Source organism: Lolium perenne, chromosome 1, assembly GCF_019359855.2.
Source record: "Lolium perenne isolate Kyuss_39 chromosome 1, Kyuss_2.0, whole genome shotgun sequence".
In the NCBI taxonomy this organism is placed as follows: Eukaryota; Viridiplantae; Streptophyta; class Magnoliopsida; order Poales; family Poaceae; genus Lolium; species Lolium perenne.
The window spans coordinates 219,276,278-219,297,351 of NC_067244.2; the positions used below are offsets into that span (position 1 = coordinate 219,276,278).

General features: G+C 43.4%; 1 long non-coding RNA gene across 1 annotated transcript; it reads left to right on the forward strand.

Annotated features, from left to right (window-relative positions):
* Positions 1-14,330: 14,330 nt before the first annotated feature.
* On the forward strand, positions 14,331-20,231 carry LOC127327351 (uncharacterized). Its single transcript, XR_011749177.1, has 3 exons — positions 14,331-14,506; positions 19,029-19,153; positions 19,901-20,231. It is a non-coding gene; the product is annotated as an uncharacterized lncRNA (long non-coding RNA).
* The last annotated feature ends 843 nt before the right edge of the window (positions 20,232-21,074 follow it).

Sequence of the window (21,074 nt, forward strand, 5' to 3'; positions counted from 1 at the left end):
AAGATAAGCCGGAATCATGATGAATGGACTACGCCTGAACCGACTCCAACTCCAATATTGAAGAAGAGGGGTTTAATTAAATTGAATGATGAAGATATGAGGGAAGCCAAGAAGTCTCTCAAGGAGAAAGGTATTAAATCTGAAGATGTGAAGAATCTACCTCCTATTGAAGATATATGTGAGATAATTCCCCCTTCATCCATGATTGAGGTAAACTCCCTTCAACGCTTTACTAGGGAAGATATTCCGTATTCGAAACCTCCTGCACAATGCTTAGATGAGTTTGATAATTATATTGTTAAGCAAGAAAATTTTAATATGAGAGTAGAGAATCATTTAATGGAAAATTCTCAAGCTATTAGTGAATTGCATGATATTGTGGAGAGAACCTCCAATGATGTTAAGATGCTTGTTAAACATTTTCAAATGATTCAAACTCAAATTGATCAACTCACTAAAGTGCAAAATGACTTGTTAGGGAATAATTCTAAAGAGAAACATGCTTATGAAGTAACAACTAGAGGTGGTGTCTCTACCCAGGATCCTCTATATCCTGAAGGGCATCCCAAAAGAGTTGAACAAGATTCTCAACGCATTGAACCTAGTGCTCATTCTAGGAAGAAAAAGAAGAAGAAACATAAAAATGTTGTAGAATCCTCTGAACCTGTTAATGATCCTAATAGTATTTCTATTTCTGATGCTGAAACTGAAAGTGGTAATGAACATGATAATGATAATGATAATGATAAGAATGATACTCCTGATAAAGAAGAGGTTGAAGAAGAACCTGAAAAGCATGCTAAAAATAAAAAGTACACTAAAGAAGATTTTATTGCTGAGAAACATGGTAATGAAAGAGAACCTTGGGTGCAAAAGCAAATGCCTTTTCCTGCTAAGAAATTAAAATCAAAGGAAGAAGAACACTATAATAAATTTTGCGATTGGATGAAACCTTTATTCTTGCAAATCCCTTTGACTGATGCTATTAAATTGCCTCCTTATTCAAAGTATATGAAAGATATTGTTACTAACAAAAGGAAAATCCCCAATGAGGAAATTTCCACTATGCTTGCTAATTACTCTTTCAATGGCAAAATTCCAAAGAAGTTGGGCGACCTGTATACCTACTATTCCTTGTTCTATTAAGAATAATTATGTTAAAACTGCTCTATGTGACTTGGGAGCCGGTGTTAGTGTTATGCCTTTTTCTCTTTATAAGAGACTTTACTTAGATAAGTTGATACCTACTGATATATCTTTGCAAATGGCTGATAAATCTACTGCTATTCCTGTTGGTATATGTGAGAATGTTCCTGTTCAAGTTACTACTAACTGCTTGATATTAACTGATTTTGTTGTGTTGGAAATGCCGGAAGATGATAATATGTCTATTATTCTTGGGAGACCTTTTCTTAACACCGCAGGGGCTGTTATTGATTGCAATAAAGGAAAGGTTACTTTCAATGTTGATGATAGGGAGCATACCGTTTATTTCCCCAAGAAGATTGATAAAGTATGTGGAGTCAATACTATTTCTAATGTGAGAACTATCAAAGTGGGAACTATTGATTGTCCTATATATGAGCCTAAGGAAGAATATCAAACTCTCGTGATTGGATCAATATCAATACAATTCAAGGTAACATGATTGATTTGAGGTTTATTTCTTCTTATGCTATGTAAAATTTATTTGGTGGCAAGACTTGATCAACCTTGTTAACAAATACTTTTTGTATGCATAGAGAGGGTAAACAACATCTCTTTCTTCCTCCACTTGCTCTAGTTGCTGTAGCACTTTTAATTTGCAAAGTTCTTTAGTTATTTGAAGATTTCAAAATTTTTCCTGGCCAGTAATAATAAACTAAATACCCAGAATACGACCCATCTTCATATTACGGAGACACTACTTCATGGGATCGATGGGATTGAACTCCACTTAGGCCAAAAGCCTAAGCTTGGGGGGAGGTATACCAGCATCACTCATTCTTTGCATATTATGGTTGCTGGATACTTGCACATACTTGTTTTGTTCGTTTGAGTGGTTTTCTAATGAGAGGAAGATGATATTTGGGGAAATGCTGCCTGAAAACAGATTCTGGAACGTTACTGTAAAAATCGTCAAAAATAGCCAAAGCGTCATTTTGAGCTGCAAATTTTTGTGTAGGTTCCCCAGGTTGTTATCTAACTTTCATTAGTTGAACACTTTTCGATCTGAGCAACGTAAGATTTTTGTTAAAATCGATTTCTGTACTGCTGTCAGGTTTTGGCAGATTTCTGCCATTTCGCTTTTCTGTGTTTCTTTTAGTTTGCTATTTCTTGATTTCGCTTTGTTTCCTTCCCAAAACACAAAAAGACCAAAAATATTTCTGTTGTTTCTCTTCACCATTTGTTTGCTTTGGTTTCTTGCATTTGTTTCACTTTACTTGCTATTGCTAGTTTGTTATAAGAAAACCCAAAAAGATTTTGTTTTGTTTGTTTGTTCCCTCTTGTTCTTATTTGCAATTCGAAAACACCAAAAATATTTGCTGTTCTTCTCTGGTTTGTAAAGTTCTTTATGAATTCAATGGTCTTCGGTGGCTGGAGCGTGGTTTTCATTTCATATTATCCAAGCTACACAAGTGAAAAGGCAATAATGACGATCTACGACAATCTGATTGTGGTGAGAGGCTGGTATGAACTCTATTTGCTTTCATTTTTGCACATATACTCATCCATGTGAGCATGCTTAGTTGGTTCGTGTGAGGTATATGTTATTTGAGAAAGTCTAGTAGTTCATGATCTCTCATGTTTAGCTCCAATTTATTAATATGAGTAGCATGTCATGTATGTTTGTTTGCATTGTTTTATTCATAAGTAAGTATGGCATTGTGGTATCCTCCTCTGAATAATTCATTTATATCGACTTGGCACATGCTCACGCATGCATATGACTGAACAAAAAGGTCAATTAAGCCTCGATGATCTATATTGCTTCAGAGTTCTTGTATCACTTTTATGCCTCCGTTAATTTATTTTGCCGCAAGCATGATTATGACAGTTACTGCTCTCTTAATTTGTCGCTCCCTAGTCTATTGCTAGCCTTCACTTGTACTGAGCGGGAACGCTGCTCGTGCTTCCAAACACCTGAAAACCAAGTTGTTCCAAAAGTGTCCACCATAAATACCTATGCATGGCATTTCAAACCATTCCAAGTAAATTCTCATGCGCTACCTTTAAAACCTTCAAAATGCTTCTCAATTTGTGTTTATGTTTCATAGCTCATGAGGAAGTATGTGGTGTTTAGCTTTCAACCTTGTCATTTACTTTTGACGGAGTCTCATATGGACTAGTGGCACATCCGCTTATCCAATAATTTTGCAAAAAGAGCTGGCAATGGGATTCCCAGTCCCGAATTAATTAACTTAAATAGACACTCCTCCATGGTTTGTGATTGTTGGACGGCACCCGAAGGATTCGGTTAGCCATGGCTTTTGTAAGCACAGGTTGGGGGGAGTGTCATCATCATAATAAAACCAAAATAAAAAGGCACTCCTTCATGGTATGAGATTGTTGGCAGGCACCCGAGGATTCGGTTAGCCATGGTTTGTGAAAGAAAGGTTGGAAGGAGTGCCAAATAAATATGCAATAATTCATGGGAGCCGCTCTTGAAAGTCCGGTTGGCGAGGTAGTTAGTGTACCCATTACCATTCGTTGACAACAACAAACACCTCTCAAAATAATTTTACTCCTGTCTTTATAAAAATGAAAAGCTCTAGCGCATGTTAATCCCTGCTTCCCTCTGCGAAGGGTTAATCTTTTACTTTTATGTTGTGTCTCCATTATTTCTTTGAGCACTATCTTGAGAGCACAACTGTCATTTTTAGTACAATATGCTTGTCTCAAAATATGATTGATTGTGGTATAACTTTGATGCATTTATCTTTTGACAATCACTACTTCTAGTCTTTCTATGAACTCCAGAGGTGCCCGGGCATTTATGTTTTGCCAACCAAATACAGGCCAGCGAGATACCACTTTATCATACTCTCTTATGAACATTGCAATCTTGCTTATATACATGATTCATGATGCTTCTTATTAATTGTTGGTACCTCTCCATGATTGACATAGCTGTTAGATGATCTTATTTGCATGTATCTCATTATGAACTGCTCGAGTATTAGCCATAGCATGAGAATATATACATCATATGAGCAAATGTGTTCGTGAAAGTTCTTTTATCGCTCAGTTGTTAACTGAATTGCTTGAGGACAAGCAATAAGCTAAGCTTGGGGGGAGTTGATACGTCTAAAACGTATCTACTTTTCCGAACACTTTTGCTATTGTTTTGCCTCTAATTTGTGTGTTTTGGATGCAACTAACACGGACTAACGCTGTTTTCAGCAGAACTGCTCTGGTGTCTCGTTTTTGTGCAGAAATCCAACTTTCGGGAAAAACCTCGGAATTTATGCAGAAGGCCCTATTTTCCCAGGAAACTAACGGAGCCAGAAGGGCGATTGAAGTGGAGGCCCGAGGGCCCCACACCATAGGCGGCGCGGCCCGGGGGGGCCCGCGCGGCCCCGTGGTGTGGCCCCTCGGCCGGCCTCCGACGCCCTCCTTCGGACTATTTATCGGCCTCGACCTAAAAACGCCGGGGAGAAGTCGAAGTCGCCGAGAAACCCTCCGTAACGCCGCCACATCGCGAAACTCCGTCGCGGGAGCCGGGTCTCCGTTACGGCACTCCGCCGGACGGGGAATTGGAGGAGATCATCGCCGCCATCACCGCCAACGCCTCTACATCAACCAGCCATGTTTCCCCCATCCATGTGTGAGTAATTCCCCCGCTGTAGGCCGAAGGGGATGGTAGGGATTGGATGAGATTGGTCATGTAATAGCATAAGATTGTTAGGGCATAGTGCCTAGTGTCCGTTATTGGTACTTTGATGATATTGTTGCAACTTGTTATGCTTAATGCTTGTCACTAGGGCCCGAGTGCCATGATCTCAGATCTGAACATGTTATTGTTTCATCAAGATAATCATTGTTTATGGTCTTACCTATAAGTTGTATACACATGTCGCTGTCCGGAACCGATGGCCCCGAAGTGACAGAAATCGGGACAACCGGAGGGAATGGTAGCGATGTGAGGATCACATGTGTTCACGGAGTGTTAATGCTTTGCTCCGGTACTCTATTAAAAGGAGTACCTTAATATCCAGTAGTTTCCCTTGAGGCCCGGCTGCCACCGGCTGGTAGGACAAAAGATGTTGTGCAAGTTTCTCATTGCGAGCACGCACGACTATATATGGAACACATGCCTATTGATTGCTTTGTACTTGGACACCGTTTTATTATTATCTGCAAATGCCCTGCTATGATTGTTACATGAGTTTCTCTCATCCATGCAACGCCCGTCATCCGTCCCCGTGCCTACAGTATTTTAATCCTGCTGTTTACTAAAATCACTACCGCGGTCGCTGTTACTCTGGCTTCTTTGTTATTTCACTACTGCTATCGCTATAAACCTGTTACCTCTTGATAAACCCTTGCGAGCAAGTCTGTTTCCAGGTGCAACTGAATTGACAACTCCGTTGTTAAGGCTTCCAAGTGTTCTTTGTCTCCCCTTGTGTCGAATCAATAAATTGGGTTTTACTTCCCTCGAAGACTGTTGCGATCCCCTATACTTGTGGGTCATCAAGGGGCTGTGGGCCCCCCACACCACATGGCGGCGCGGCCAGGCCATGGGCCGCGCTGCCCTAGGGTGTGGGCCCACCCTGGGTCCTCCTGGCTCCTCCTTCTGGCTTCCTTCGTCATCTTGAAAAATAGGATTTTTGGTATAATTTCCTTCCACAGTTGATCTTCCGAAATATTGCGTTCTGACGGTGCTTTTTCCCGCAGAATCCTGGCTCCGGTGCTTGATCCTCCAATAATGATGAAACATGCAAAATAGATGAAATAACATAAGTATTGTGTCCCAATATGAAATATATCAATGAATAACAGCAAATTATGATATAAAATAGTGATGCAAATTGGACGTATCAGCTGTCGAAGTCACTGAGGTTCCCCGGCCAGGGGCAGAAGCGCTTGGCCGGCGGTTCGTCGGAGGAGGTGTCCTCCTCCTCCTCCTCCTCCTCCTTGGGGGAGGTGAAGTCATCCCAAGAGAAGCGATCGTCATCGCTCTCCTCCTCCGTTTCCCCATCGGCGAGGAAGCAGAGGTCGCTTTCCCCGTCGGTCGAGGATTTGTCATCCTCAGACCGGACGGAGAAGTCGTGGCTGGACTCCTCCCCCGCTTCGATGGCGTGGCGGATCTTGGCCGCGTGGGCCTCCTCCGGGTTCCACTCCGGCGTCGGCTCGCAGGAGGAGGAGGACTGGGTGGAGAGACCCGATGAGGGAGAGGAGGAAGAAGACATGGTGGCGCAAGAGGGCTTTTCGAGTGCTAATGCGAGGGGGATGAAAATGTGAACTGCAGGATGCGGTTAAAACATAGGCGATATAGTGGAGATTCAATGCCACAGCAGTTTTCGAGGAAGTGGTGCCCAAAGAAAAAAAACTTGCCAAGACACGCGAAGAAGTTGAGAGGGCAGGGCATCATGATGAAGGATACTGCGATGGTTCTGCCACGACATGACCCGACGAAGAAAAGCAGAGTGATTTTGGAATTATCAATTCCAAAACCAGGGGGGCATGTGTTATCACCAGAATTTGACCAAGTCAGAGGTGGGCCGCGATCAAGATGGGCTTGAAGATTATACGTCGAAGAATATATGTGAACCGGCCTTGTACAACAAAGTTTGGGCTAGTTTGCCCTTGTATCTGTAATATAGTAGGATACGTTTGGTTAGTTAGAGTTTGGCCCGTGCCCGGTTGGGATTATTCCCACGATTAGAAAGTCTACGGACTATAAATATGTATCTAGGGTTTACGAAATAAACAACAATCACGTTCACCACAAACCAATCTAGGCGCATCGCCAACTCCCTTATCTCGAGGGTTTCTTTCGGGTAAGCATCATGCTGCCTAGATCGCTTCTTGCGATCTAGGCAGTACATGTTTATTCGTTGTTCATGCGTTGCTCGTACTGAAGCCTTTTTGATGGCGAGCAACGTAGTTATCTTAGACGTGTTAGGGTTAGCATTGTTCATCGTATCATATGCCGTCGTCGTGCAACCCTAAGACGTCTAGCCGCCCTTACATCTATCCTAGATGTAAGGGCGGCACCCCGCTTGATCTTTACTTAGTAGATCCGATCCGTTATAATTGCTCCTTGTTCTTCAAGGATTAGTTTAATATCTGCATAGTTAGGCCTTACAAACGGGTTGAAGGATCCAGTGGCGCGTAGGGTGTAGTTTGCTAGCCCTAGACAGGATGTTCCGGGAATCAACCGCGTGTTGGTTTTTAGGCCTTGTCTAGGGTCGGTTTACGATCACCGTGCGTGGCCGCGAGGCTCAATCACGAGTAGGATGTTCCGATTATGTGGTGAAAACCCTAAATCGTAGTAGGTCGTTTTAGCTTTGTTTTGATCAAGCAGGACCACCATATATTCGTACACCTCGTACGGATCATGGGTGGATCGGCTCTCTGAGCCGATTCACAGGATGACCTGAGAGCCGATCGAGGCTCGTATTTAATGTTTACGTGTATGCCATGCAGGAAACTAAGCGAGGCATATCCATCACCTTCCTGGCCAGGTATAGGTCAGGTGGCACGCCCTTGCACCAGCATCGGACGTGCGTGCCGAGTCTTTGCGGGCCATCGCTCGGAGGGACCAGGGCCAGCCGCAGCCCTGATAGCCTCCCGGCTCTACTGTGTTGCCCGTCGTTGCTCGCCGGTGGGTTTCTGACCGCAACACATACTCCTTACACCATTCAAAATCTTCACAAGTAACTCCTTGTTCAACCTAAAACGTTGCTGAAAGTCCTTAGGAATACGTGTTGGATTGTAGGAAAAGTATTCAGCCTCAAGCATCGATGCATCACAACACCCTGCACCCACCGTTGCTCATTCTTCTTCCCCTTCGCACAACCTGTTATATTGTGCTCCAAATTCATACTAAAGGGAGGCTAACTTCTGACGAGCGAAGCGAGGCCCATCGCCAGGAAGGCTTGGAAGAAGATTTATTATATTGTTAATCCTGCCATCCTGGTCATTTCTCCGATGGTTCGTACTTCGATAAATCGAAGATTTGGACGACTGGCACAAAACACACATGGTCAACACATCGGTAGGCCACACTGGCGGAGCTTCCTTGGGCAAACCTGGGCCATGGCCCGCCTAGGTTTTCAGCGAAATAAAATATACTTGCTCCTATCCTATGTATCCAAGGCCTACCTGATCAAAACATATTGGCCCGTTAGGTTGCCTTTCTGGTTCGCTCGATGCTCTCGCTCCCGTCTATCGGTATTTAGATTGATCGGTATTCTCTTGCCATTGGCCCGTTGGGGCAGCCAGGGGATAGCCGCAAGTTTGGGTGCGGCAGTAGCTGCAGCACACGGGCATGGCCACCGGCTGGAGGTCCACCGGCCGCCAAGCAACTGCCACTAAATCTTGCTCCTGATATTCTCCAATTTTTCTATGCATGCAATTTTCTATTTCCCCCCAGATTCTTGGTTAGAAATTTCATAGCACGATGGTTTGTTCATGAATTTCTGCTTCAACTTTGGGAATTTCAACAACCTTCAGAACAAAGAATTGAGTAATAGCTAATGACTAGGTACGGTTCAGAATATTTTTTTATGCTTTCTTTAGCTTGGCCCGCCCAGGAAATCTTTCAAGCTCCGCCACTGGTAGGCCAACACACCATCAAACATCGTCATGCTTAGTCAGCATACGAAGGCAGCATCAGCATGTTCATCGCTGCAGTAGAGGCCCGGTTGCTGGACGTATTCCTGCTTGGAAGAGCAACCCCCGCGCTCTCAACACAAGCTCCCAGTTGGTCACAACCTTCCCGTGCTTCTTCTCCGCAAGGGCGGCTTGGATGGCGTTGCTGAGCGCCCCATAGGCCATAGGACGCTCCATTCGTCGTGGTCAGGTCCGCATCCGCCGAGCTCTCGTAGGTCTGGCACCTGCTGACAACCGAGCATCTGGCCGGTTTCTTAGGTAGAAACAATTAGGTTTCCCATCTATAAAAGTTGTTTAAGTCAAATGTAGGTAGTAAGCTTTGTGAATAAAGGGCTAAGAAAAACCTCATATGGCTGAGGCCATATACTCAGTGGGTGCTAAGACATTAAATCTAGCTCTGTCCAACAATAAAGGGAGAAAAGATAAGATAAATTTAGCGATAAGATGAAAACCCATATGAATGGGTAAACTTGGTAGACCATGTCTTAAGAAAATCTCAATTAACTAACCGAGAAATAGGAAATTAGTTTTGTTATAAACAACCATGCATGTTGACCGGCTACATTTGAGATAAATTTCATGTTAACCCATAATTCCACAGTAATTCATCAATTGCTGGCTTTCTAATGAACTTGACACAAAAAATAGCCTGTGGACCATTTTAATTGCCAAACAGTGCACCTTATTTTACTGTTATATAATTTTTAATGTAAGTTAGGTCAATCCATAATGTTAGCATTCAAATTGCCTATATGATACTTCCTCCAACCCAATGAATAAGGCGTTATTGTTTTTCGTGTTTTTTACTTTACCAAGAATTACTCCAAATATCTAAATATGGTTGGTATAAAATTAGCATCATTACAAAGTATTTTTCAGTATGAATCCAACTATACAGATTATGGACAATATAATCAAGATTTTGTTGCTCAAGTTTTTCGGCCAAAAATCGTCTTGAGAAATATGTCTGTATATGTTTATGTAAGTCTACATTTTTCAGGCCAAATAACCACAAGGGTTTACAAGATGACATTTAGACTCTTGAACAAAAATTACAAAGTTATAAATACACACGAGATATTTCATATCCGTGATGGTCATAGAACCATACAATTATTTATCAATCATAATATGAATACTCATGAGATGATAAATTGTTTTTCAAACACTATAAAATTGATAAAGATGATGATATCATATTTGTGAGGGCCATCTTGCTAGTTTGATACAAAAAACAATCATCTCAACTTAATAACAATAACATTTTTTTAGTACATGTAAATTATTAAAACTAGTCATTAACCCGTGCAACTGCACTTTGCACGGGCTAGAATTTGGAAAACTTTGATAATATTATTAGTTGGTTTAATGGAATAACTTAAAGTGACATTACCTTCACTTGTAAAGCTTAAACATTAGTTTGTCTTGTTTATAGCAAAGAATGATAATAATATGAATCAAAATTTGAGTAATTAAAGCACGACTTACTGCTAAATCCTAAGTAAATACTTACATGATAGTATACTATATGTATATACATGAGGAAACAACTACTATTTTGATTGCATGATTACATATTATTTTATTTATGCCACACCATGAAGTAAATGTCGATTCATTCTTCCAACATGTAGAACAAAAACTTGAATAGCTTCAACTGTAAATTTGCGGCACACCCTTCTTAAAGATTAGTAGATAGTAAACAATGTTCAAATATTAGGCTACAACATGTTATCTCTTAAAGTGTAAAGAAATAATTGAAATGTATCGGTTATATAAATTGCACGCACAGGATTCAACAATGCCAATACAATAGGCATGCCACAAAAGTATATTCATATATAGGATTTAAAATCATCTTTGTTTTTTTTAATATTTTCATAACTTGGTTTGAATCGTAGGTCCATACCAAGCAAAATTTTCCATTTGCGTGCATACTGGTTACCTACTTTCACATTTTAAAATAAATATGATTGTCACTTATGGCAGCACGCATGTGTTGCATGTCTAATATGAAAAGAAAATATTCACACCTGAAATGAGTTTACCAACTGATATATTCCAGGTTATCTTGAATTCCTTCATATTTTGTAGGTACATGAAATTCATCAATTCCAAATGTAAGGCAAGTAGTCTATTTGATTTGAACATGAGCTCAATTTCCATATGTTCGGTCAGTGGTTTTCACAAAAAAAAGTAATTGGACATATTAAATGGTAGGGACTACGGTTCTACCAGATCTCGGGCATAGATTATAGGGATGGAAGTGAGGGCAGTGAGGCTGGAGGCGCAGACGCCGGCGGCTGAGCGGCGTAGCTGCGAGAGGGAGAATGCGGCGGCTAGGGCAGGGTGCGGCTAGGGTTTGGGGCTCCCGTCTCCTGAGGGAGACGACAAAAATATATGTTTATTGTCTGGTTATAATTGAAGGAGTACATGTGCTTATATAGGAGAACAGCTCATCTAAACCCTAGATAACTTGGGCTAAGCCCCTAATTTGGCCCACTATTGGACCTCTTCCGTGCATACTTAAAAGGACGAGATGTCGCCTAGAGGGGGGGGGGGGGTGAATAGGCGTTTAAAAACTCTTACGGATTTGGTTTGTAAGAATGCGGAATTAAACTATGTTTATTCTACAAGCACAAACCCTAAGGTGATCTCCTGCGATCCCCTTCTTTTCTTCCAATATTTTCATGGATTTGGTTAGATCTAGATGTGAAACCCTAGCTTGATTTCCCAACCCTAGTTATTTGGAATGTTAGGGTTTGCTGGACTAGGAGAAAGTGTTAGGGTTTGGCTGTATGGCTTGATTTGTTTTATCTTGCCATGGCTAATTATTGAACACATCTATCTATGTGTTGTTGAAAGTATGCTAGGATGGCAAGAATTGTTCATGCTCTTCATGTGGATAAGGATGCTTTTTTGAAAGGAAACATAGAGCCGAACCCGGATGAGCTCGACTTGGTGTTTGACCGTAGCCCTAACTATGCCGAGGTTTTAGGTACACCTGGGCAAAACTCGGGCCGGGCCGGGCTTCGGGCCAAGCCCGAAAAAGCCCGAACGTAAAATGCCAAGCCCGAGCTCGGCCCGGCCCGACCGTCGGGCCTATAAATTAAGCCCGAACCCGGCCCGAATAGACAAAAAGCCCGGCCCGGCCCGAGAAACCTGGCCCGAACCTGCCTAAAGTGTGAAAACTGCAAGCCCGAGCCCGGCCCGACATTCGGGCTCAAAATACAAGCCCGAACTCGGCCCGAAGTGCAAGCCCGGCCCGGCCCATGCCCAGCTGTAGTTTTAGGACAAGTGATGATTAACTTAAATTGGAATGAGCCAAGTGATGTTGTTGAGTTAGAGAGAAGACATAATGTGGGCTTTGGAATGCACATCCGTTGAAAGACGATGTGTATCAACTCCTAGCAACGTTGGACTGCTTACAAGGAGACGGTGGCTGAATCACATGACAAGGCTCTGGAGTTGTTTGCGACCAAGACGGTTGATGCTAATTTACAGCTTGACCTTAACCGGCGCTCCTCCCCAATTGATGTTAGGAGTCCACCACCCATGAGACAAGAAGAAGTTACCGAACCTCCCATCACCCAAGATGAAATGTTGGAGAAAAAGTATGATGCGTATGAGCACGGTGACAACGATTTTGAGATCAATGACAACAATGTTGGTGATTTGGGCACATATTTGACGCAAAATAGTATGGACCAATCCATGCCTTATTCCTGATGTTATGCATCGGACTCGGATGACGATGGTCCTGATGAAGATCTTGACGAGGATGGGTTCACGACTAAGGAAGCCGAAAAAGCCAAAATCTTCAAGAAGGTAACTGGACGGGATATTCGCATACCATTACCATTGTTCCGTGATGTTAGTCTTGCGGATGGGGTCGTGGTTGACGGTTGCAAGAGTTTACTTCTTGGAGCTAGACCCATTTCACACCGGGACGTGGATCACAAGACGAATGGGATAGTTATAGGGCTAACATTTGAGATCTTGTTGGAATTTAAGGTATGGATCAAAGAGTTCTCGATTAAGCATCATTGCTCTTACACCGTTGTTCAGTCTGACTTGATGAATGGGATATTTTTTCTTACCTCGATCATCCCCTTCAGATCGCAACTCCTAAAGCTCCTCTTTCTCCCCGCTTCGTTCCCACCCTCCCACCACCGTCTGGTTCTCTCTTTCCAGGGCCGGCAGGCCCCTCCCCCTCCTCTTCTCCGGCGTCGGCCGGCGTTGAGATTGGGTGAGGGTCCCTTCCCCCTGTACAGTAGTAGCTAGGGTTTGTAGTTTAGGTCTCGTTTTGTCCCTGTGTGGCGACTGGCGTGATGCCATTTGGGAAGATGGAGATTTTGTCGCCGCCGTCTCCGAGCGGCGTGCGGTGGCAGTCGGCGACGCTCTTCCTGTTGGTGGCGGCGTGGAGCTGCGACTTGTTAGCTGGAGCGCCGGCGACGTCTTCACAAATAAGCTCGCTCATCTTTTGCAGATCTGTTGCTGCTGCTCAAGGGATTGATCCCCTGATTCTTCCTCGTCATGGAGGCGAGCGGATGAAGGAGATCTTCTCTAGTGGCAGTTCGTGGATGGATCTGCAGCAGGGGAGAAGCTTTGCTTCTCTGGGGAGATGCATCACGGCGGCGATCTCGCTGTCGTTCTTCAGAGTCGAAAGGCGACCGCTCCCACCTCTCGCGTTGGCGACGGGAATCACCGGCCAGCGCTTGATGGAGTTCTTCAACCTCCAGGCTCAGATGCCGTTACGGAGGCTTTTCAGCGACGATGCAGTGGGCTCCCACCTCTCCTCCCCAAGTGGTTCCGTCCCCGGCGGAGTTGAGGTTGCCTGTGTCGTGCTCATCTGCGATGGTGGAGGAGCTGGACCTGATCGCTTTTGCAGTTTTCTTTCCGAGGTCCTTTGTGCAAAATGTAAGGGTTTGACTGTAATTTCTAGATTCTGCAGGGCCCTCTTTGTAATTTATGCTGCCACCGCTTAATGAATGAAAGCTCGCGGTCCATAGAAAAAAAAAAAAGATCGCAACTCCTAACACACAGCTATTGTACGTCCAGATTCTGCTACACCAGGCATTATGCGTAAGCATATGCTTGCCACATCAATTGAGCAAAAGCAACAAGTCACGGCGTGGCGGTAACCAACTTAAATCGCTCAGGTATTTGGTTTACCCAACCCAAAAATGCATGTAAATAGTTCCTTGTTTGAATGCAAGGAGTACGTACCTTATATATATATTCCCTCTTATATACTCCCTCCATTCCATTGAACAAGGCTTCTTTGCTTTCCGGGTTTTTCCTTTGACTAAGATTTACTTTAGATATATAGAGATTATTGATATAAATTTACACTTTTCCTAGTTAACAGCTAGCTGTTTTTCAATTGGTGCACAGTCACTTTTCTATCCGTTGATTCCCTTCTCATTTTCACGAATCTCGGCGCTCGCTGTGATGTTTTGGGCTAGCCAGGGCCTCGTACCGACCGACACGGTCTCAGTTTCTTTTCTTTTGGGTTCCGGCCCTGTGTTTCACTTTGTCTTCCTCTTGCTCGAGGTGGGAGAGGGAAGCTGAGATAGGGTCATGGCGGAAAGCCGGAAAGGTCTGCGGGGATTCCTGATCGGGGGCGACCCGCGAGAGCAGTCGCTCGTTGGAGCGTAAGCCCTTGGCGCCGCCGTGGAGATAGGTTCGTCTTCGATTTCGTTTCCTCTGCCCCACTCTCATTTATTTGCCAGAGAGAGAAAGATGTGTTGTTCGTGGTAGTCGTGGACGGCGTAGGAGTAGAGGGATGCTCCTTTTTCAGTGGCGACACAGACGCTCGAGGGTAGCAGATTCGTCGTGACCACGGGGTGGTGGGTGGTTCGATCCTCTTCAGGGTGTGGATTTAGTCGCTGGGCGGCAGCGGAGATGTCACCATGGGTACTGATTTCCTATTTTGTTTGATGTTGTGCCCGGGAGCTCCATGGTCGAGGGGAGTATCTACTTCTTCATGTGTGGTTTCTCAGTTTCAGATTGTCGGGAGAGAAATTAGATCGGCAGTTGTCTGCTCGTGTGCGTGGGGCAAGAGTACTAACCAAGAAGTTAGTATGATACTTTGATTTGTGCACATTCCCCTCCTTGATTCTCGTTTCCCCAATCCCCTTTCCTGTGTTTGCATGTGTAAAGAAATTGCGTCTCTCTGTATATTCCTCTACTGTTCTCATAATATAATATACTAGCTAGATTGAATTTGTGTGCCTGTGTTTTATGAATTTGTGAACCTGTGTTATACTGTGTGATTGAATTTGTTCTTATCTGATAAATTTTTGTTGGTGAAGACTTCTTATATGAATTTGTGAACCTGTGTTTCACTGTCGTATTGTTGGAAAGAAGTCCAAATCACCCCCCTAAGTATTGGGTTACGGGCGCTAACCCCCCTTATCTATTAGGCCTTGTTTGGTAAAAGTGTATCATTGAGTATTTGAGAGTGTTTTTCCAAGTGTATTGGGTGAAAACACTTCTGTCACCAAAAACACTCTGTTACACCACAATCCCCTTCCCCATCAATACTCCCCATTGGTTTACCTGTTTGGAGAAGAGGGAAACTAGGACTAATTTGTTCAGAAAACAAAAATAAATCTACAACCAATAATTCAATTTCCACAAGGCCTTAAGTGGAGCAAATTACCCCCATAAGTATCAAAAACCGGACAGATTACACCCTTAAGTATAGTTTAGCTGTTTTTAGCAGAATTGGTCACGTAGGACTCTGGTTTAGCTCCACGCTGGCAGGGTTTAGCCGGACATGGGCCATGAAGACGCACCTGGTCGTCACCTGATCGCACGGAGTGAGAAATCACAAGTTCACGATGACCACAACCTATGAGCTGCGCATCAGAAACGATCGCCATGTCATAGACATCGCGGCGCCGGACATGGACGTACCAGCCACCGGCAGGAATTCTCCAAACCAGACCGGCGGCGACGAGATCCACACGGAATGGCTGCGCGAGCTCACGTCCGTGCCACGGAACGCCGCCGTCCTGAAGGACCTCATCAGCCGAACGCCGACGTTGTGGTTCCTCGGCGAGCGCCCCGCCACCACCATCCTCCGGCCGCGCTCCCGACGCGCCGGCGTGAAGGCGCTACACACGGCGCGCGCGATGGCCATCGGCCCGTACCATCGCGGCGATCGGGGCCTCGCCTTCGACGAGGAGAAGTTCGTGAAGATACTCCTCCTGGACAGCAGCTTTGTGCTCGTCTTCGGCCTCATGTTCGGCAGGCCCGGCGCGGCGGCGTCCTTCACCATGGAGCACTTGGTACTGCACTCGGCCCTGGCGCAGCACGCCGACGAGATCAGGCTCGACCTGCTCATGCTGGAGAACCAGGTCCCTTTCGCCGCAGTCAAGCTGCTCGCCGCCTCGTGCCGCCGTCTGAAGCTCCGAGCTCGGCGGCCTCGCCGTGCTGCGCATGCTCTGGCTCGCTGGCTGCAACCTCGGCGGCTCCATCCCGCCGTCTCTCGTCCAGCTCGACGTCTCCACAAACGTGCTCACCGAGCCGACACCGCCACAGATTGCTGGGCTCATGAGCGTCGTCCAGATCGATCTTTACAACAACTACTCTCTCTCTCTCTCTCTCTCTCTCTCTCTCTCTCTCTCTCTCTCTCTCTCCGGCCCGATCCTGAAGAGCTTCGGCAAGCTGGTGGAGTTCATGAGCATGGACGTCGCCGGAGGCGGCCGGGAGCGGCTGGGATTGGTGGAGGAGCAGGTGAGACATGAACGAGGATGGGGAGGAAGGGGCCAGAAGTCAACCAGGTTATTTAGACTAGTCTATGTGCTGAAACCACTGTCCACGTGGCCTAAACCACTACGAAAAACAGCTCATCGAGGCGTAGGGGGGTTATTTGTCTGGTTTTGGATACATAGGGGGGTTAAATGATCCAGTTGAAACTTAGGGGGGGTTAGCGACCTAAACATGATAATTAGGGGGGTTATGTGGACTTCTTTCCGTATTGTTGATAGCATTTCAGTTCTGAATTTAACCGAACCTGCATTGAAGATGAGTCTGTGATTTTTCAGCTCAATGTTTTTGCAGATAACTTTTTGTTTTTTTAATAAAAGTGGTATCCTTTGTTTTTTTCCTATGCTTTATGTGTGTTAGATCATGTACGTAGTTGATGCAAGCAGTCGGTGCACCTGATTTATCACTATGAGTTGCCCATGATGTTGTTCGAACAGGTCGAATAGATAATGGTTTAGCATCTTCACACGAGAAGTGGCATCGATTTCTTCTATTTCGAACAATTTTCCATCACATCCAAACATAGGATACCACTTTTGAACGAAGTCAAAAAATCCCACGAGCCGCATGGCGTCGTTTTATATGTCATGGTAACTATTCCGTTTGTCAAAACTGGGATACGACAATTATTTTGAAAAAACCTTCACGAAAAGGGCTATCACGCCCGGAGTTCTATGGATTTCAGGGGAAATGAGGTGGGAAATGGCCTCAGCATGGCATAGTTTCCCGAAACGAGGTCATATTTGGCACGTGTGTGGTGTGTGGGCCCTAGGATGGGAAGCAAGACCCCGGGTGCGGATTTCTAATCCGACCCACGGGCGACCATCGTTTCATTTTTAGCGTGCCAAAACGGTTTTTATTTGTGAAGCAGCTACATGTGGCGCATTTTAGTATGACGTGAAACCTCCGTGCGATGATAGTAGACCACCTACGCACCACCTATCACATGGCATGTACACGCGTTTATCTCATATTTTTAGTAATATTTCCTCAGTATACTCAAATAATTCTTGTTGAATGCTTTTTTATTCCTTTTCTCTCTGTTTTCGGCCTTTTATTTATAATTTTTAAGTTATTTCTTTGATGGTATGTAGTCTTTCAGTCATCTTCGCCTTTTCATTTAGTCCTCAGCTTCATGTCTTTTAGTCTTCTTTGCTATTTTTCTTATTTTCTCAGCTACTCGATGTGTCTCTGCTTGAGCATTGAGGCATTGTCTCTTTTTGTTGCCTCAAACTATCCATTTGCATTCCTGACCGGATCCAGTTCGACCTACAACCGGAGTCGCTCGTTTCCGTCCGTTCGCCACTTGTACGAATCAGCGCCAACAGCAGCCGCTGCACTCCTCCTTGATGTGCTCGCTCCGATGCTTTGTCTCTGTTTATGTCTTTCTCTATATATCTTAAGTATCTCTTTGTCTCTTCTTCTCAGTATTATTTGCTCAGTCCTCTCCATCTCTCATTTTTAGTCTTCCATTTCTAGTTTATTCAGGCATTTCATTCCTTATTTGTCTTAGTCACTACTTCATCTTGCAACTTATTCCCGATTTCTTTAATTATTTTTTATTCATTTTCTCAGTTAATTGGTTGGATAATTGTTTCTCAATTTCTCGGGATTTTCACGCATACTTTTCTCTTATAAGTTCAATTGTATTGAAGAAATCGATTGCTCATTCTTTCTCAATTGCTCGGGTTTTTCAAGCACACTTTTCTCTTTTAGGGTCAATTGTATTGAAGAAATCAATACAATTTTGTGTGCCCATTCAAGTCTTTTTCCTCAGTTTCATGCTCCGTCTTTCTTAGTTTATTGGTTCATCTTTTTGGCCAGTTCAATTTGCTTAATTAATCTTACCAATGTTAAGTAATCTTCATTTTTTACTCATTATCTAAGCATTCTTTTCTATAATGGACCTTAGTCTTGATCATTTCAAGTCTTTCAGTTTCTCAGATTCTCAACATTTTATTTATCAGAGATCATTTTCTGCTCAATGCATTTATAAGATATTGTCATATTTAGTATGTGATCTATCTTCTGCTTAGCCCTGGCTTGCTTTTTTCTACCCGCAGATTCTATTGTTATTGCATAGCCAGATTGTTCTCTCAGCCTTAGTAATCTTCAGCTATTTAGTCCGGCGTGGCTTCATTTTCATTCTGTCGCTTAAGTTTTCAGTTACGTCAAGTATCAAGTGGCTTCAGTTCTATATAGTGTTGATTACATTCAATTCTGTATACTCAATTATTCAACTTACCAATCTTACTTAATGTATAGTAGTAAGGGATTTACACTTACCCAAAACCCATATAGTATTGCTCCACAGTGATGGTCGTTATAATGAAAACTCTTAGCACTATAGGTCCCATAAGTAGCTAGTCCTTCATCTGGATAGCGCTCAATTAGAAGCTCTTTCATTAAATCTTTCAGATTTATTTCAGGCTTTTCTTCTAGTCAGTTAGGAAACCTGTAAGGGAACACCGATAAATAAATCTTCAGGAGGAACTTGGCCTGCAACGGAAATTGAAGCAGTTCCCAAACCCGCATCCACTACCAAATCTGGCAAGTGTTACTTGGTCCATCAATTTTTAGTTTACTTTTTCTTGAAGGATTTTGTCATGTAGGTTTTATTTTACAGAAGCACATAGTGTTCTTAGATTTCTCTCTCTTAAATTTCTATCTTGTTCTGAACTCATTATTTCTTAGTAGTGGCATTGATTACCGTATGTTTGATGTCCATGTAGTGCAAAAATTTGTCACCAATGTGTACACAGATATTTACCATTTACTCCTATAGTCCACATATATTCTGTTTCTCTCCATGTATATGCTATTTGTTGTTTAAGTCTGAATGTTGTATTTGGTAGGTCACTCCTTCCACCGAGAACAGGACACAATTTGCAAAATTGTACATGACAAAGCACATTATCCAATGACCTCCAGAACAACAGTTTGTCTCAATCCTGAACTTCATGATTCATATGGTAGTATGGTACACCACAAAACTACTTAGTGCACCTATGTATGTAAGTGCTAGTTAGATTCATTTCTTCATATATTTTTTGAACTTCACTATCAGCATCGGTATCAAAGAGTGGGGGTTGGTTCTTATTTTGGTTCAGTATTTGCACTTATTTTTTATTAATTGCTAGGAGTAATTTGCATGTATTGTGTTCCAGGAAAGTGCATCTATAAGAGTATAGAAAATGAGGTCTTAATACATGTGTCTAACTCTAGCCCTACTTTCAGTTTTGCATTTACTTGTAGTTTCGAATTTGACAGAACAGAATTCATGTTTTCGCATCACAGGGAGTTCAGGAGCATATATCCTGGACTGCAAAGAATTTGCAAATTGAAGTAGGTCTTCTGTCAAAACCAGAGAAGGAAAAACCTCGTGGCAGTTCTTCTGTGGAAGGGATGGTAGAGCTCCTGTTCTGTTTGCTTGCTGGACAGAAGGTCGATCAGGTGTTATGGGCTTAAAGGTGTTCCATGTTCCAATTTTGTGTGCTTTGCATGTTCTGGGTATCAGAACACATGACTTATTAGGCGTACACCGCTGCAACGTGGGCTGAGACAGTGAGCCATTGTAACTCAACGTGGACTCAAAAGTGAGAATTGCATACTGAAATTCGTACTGAAGAAAATCTGTCTGTTTTCCATCAATGAAAACAGACACTTTTTGGTCAATTGCACCATTTTTTCATGGATTTTTTAGTAGTACAGTTGTCACATTCTAATTGCTTTTGAAAAAGTGTCTGTTCATGAATTGAAAAACAGACGGCTGTTATATAGTCACTCCCACTAAATTTAACATCATTAAAAGTATTTTCAATACTAACCCAATAACACTAATTACGTATAGTATAATTGAAAACTGTTCAATTTTTTATTATCAAAGTTCGTATTTGAAGACGTGTGAGTCTTATTTATGGAAATGGAGGGAGTATAGTTATACTAGTATTCCCACCGTTCCTTTCTAATTGATTTTACAAGGGAACGAAAAGAGTATCGTACGACATGGGTACATCCGATCCACCGTCAAATTCAAAATTTCTAAGTTGCCAATAAATTTACAAGAGAACTAGCTAGGATTCCTTGAAAGAACAAAAGCGGAGAACTGGGATGAGCATTGATTTTGGAACTCGTTCGGCTGCCTTGCTTTTCAAGGAATAGATCCCACTGACATGCGGGCCCACCAATGGCCAATCGCAGCTTCGACCTCACTTTCGAACGCTCTGCTTGGATGAGCAGCAGACAGGGAGGCTTAGTTGTATCAATGACATGTGGGGTCCATGTAGCGGCGGCCCACTTGTCATCGAGCCCTATTCTGTGCACGCCAATGACACGCGTAACCATTCGTAACAAGGCTCATCTCGTCGGGAATACATACTGCCCGTCCTCCTCCGTTCGTCATCGCAACACAAGAGTCAGGAAGAGAAGAGCGATAAGGGAGAGAGAAAAGAGAAGAGAGGAGAGGAGAGATGGCG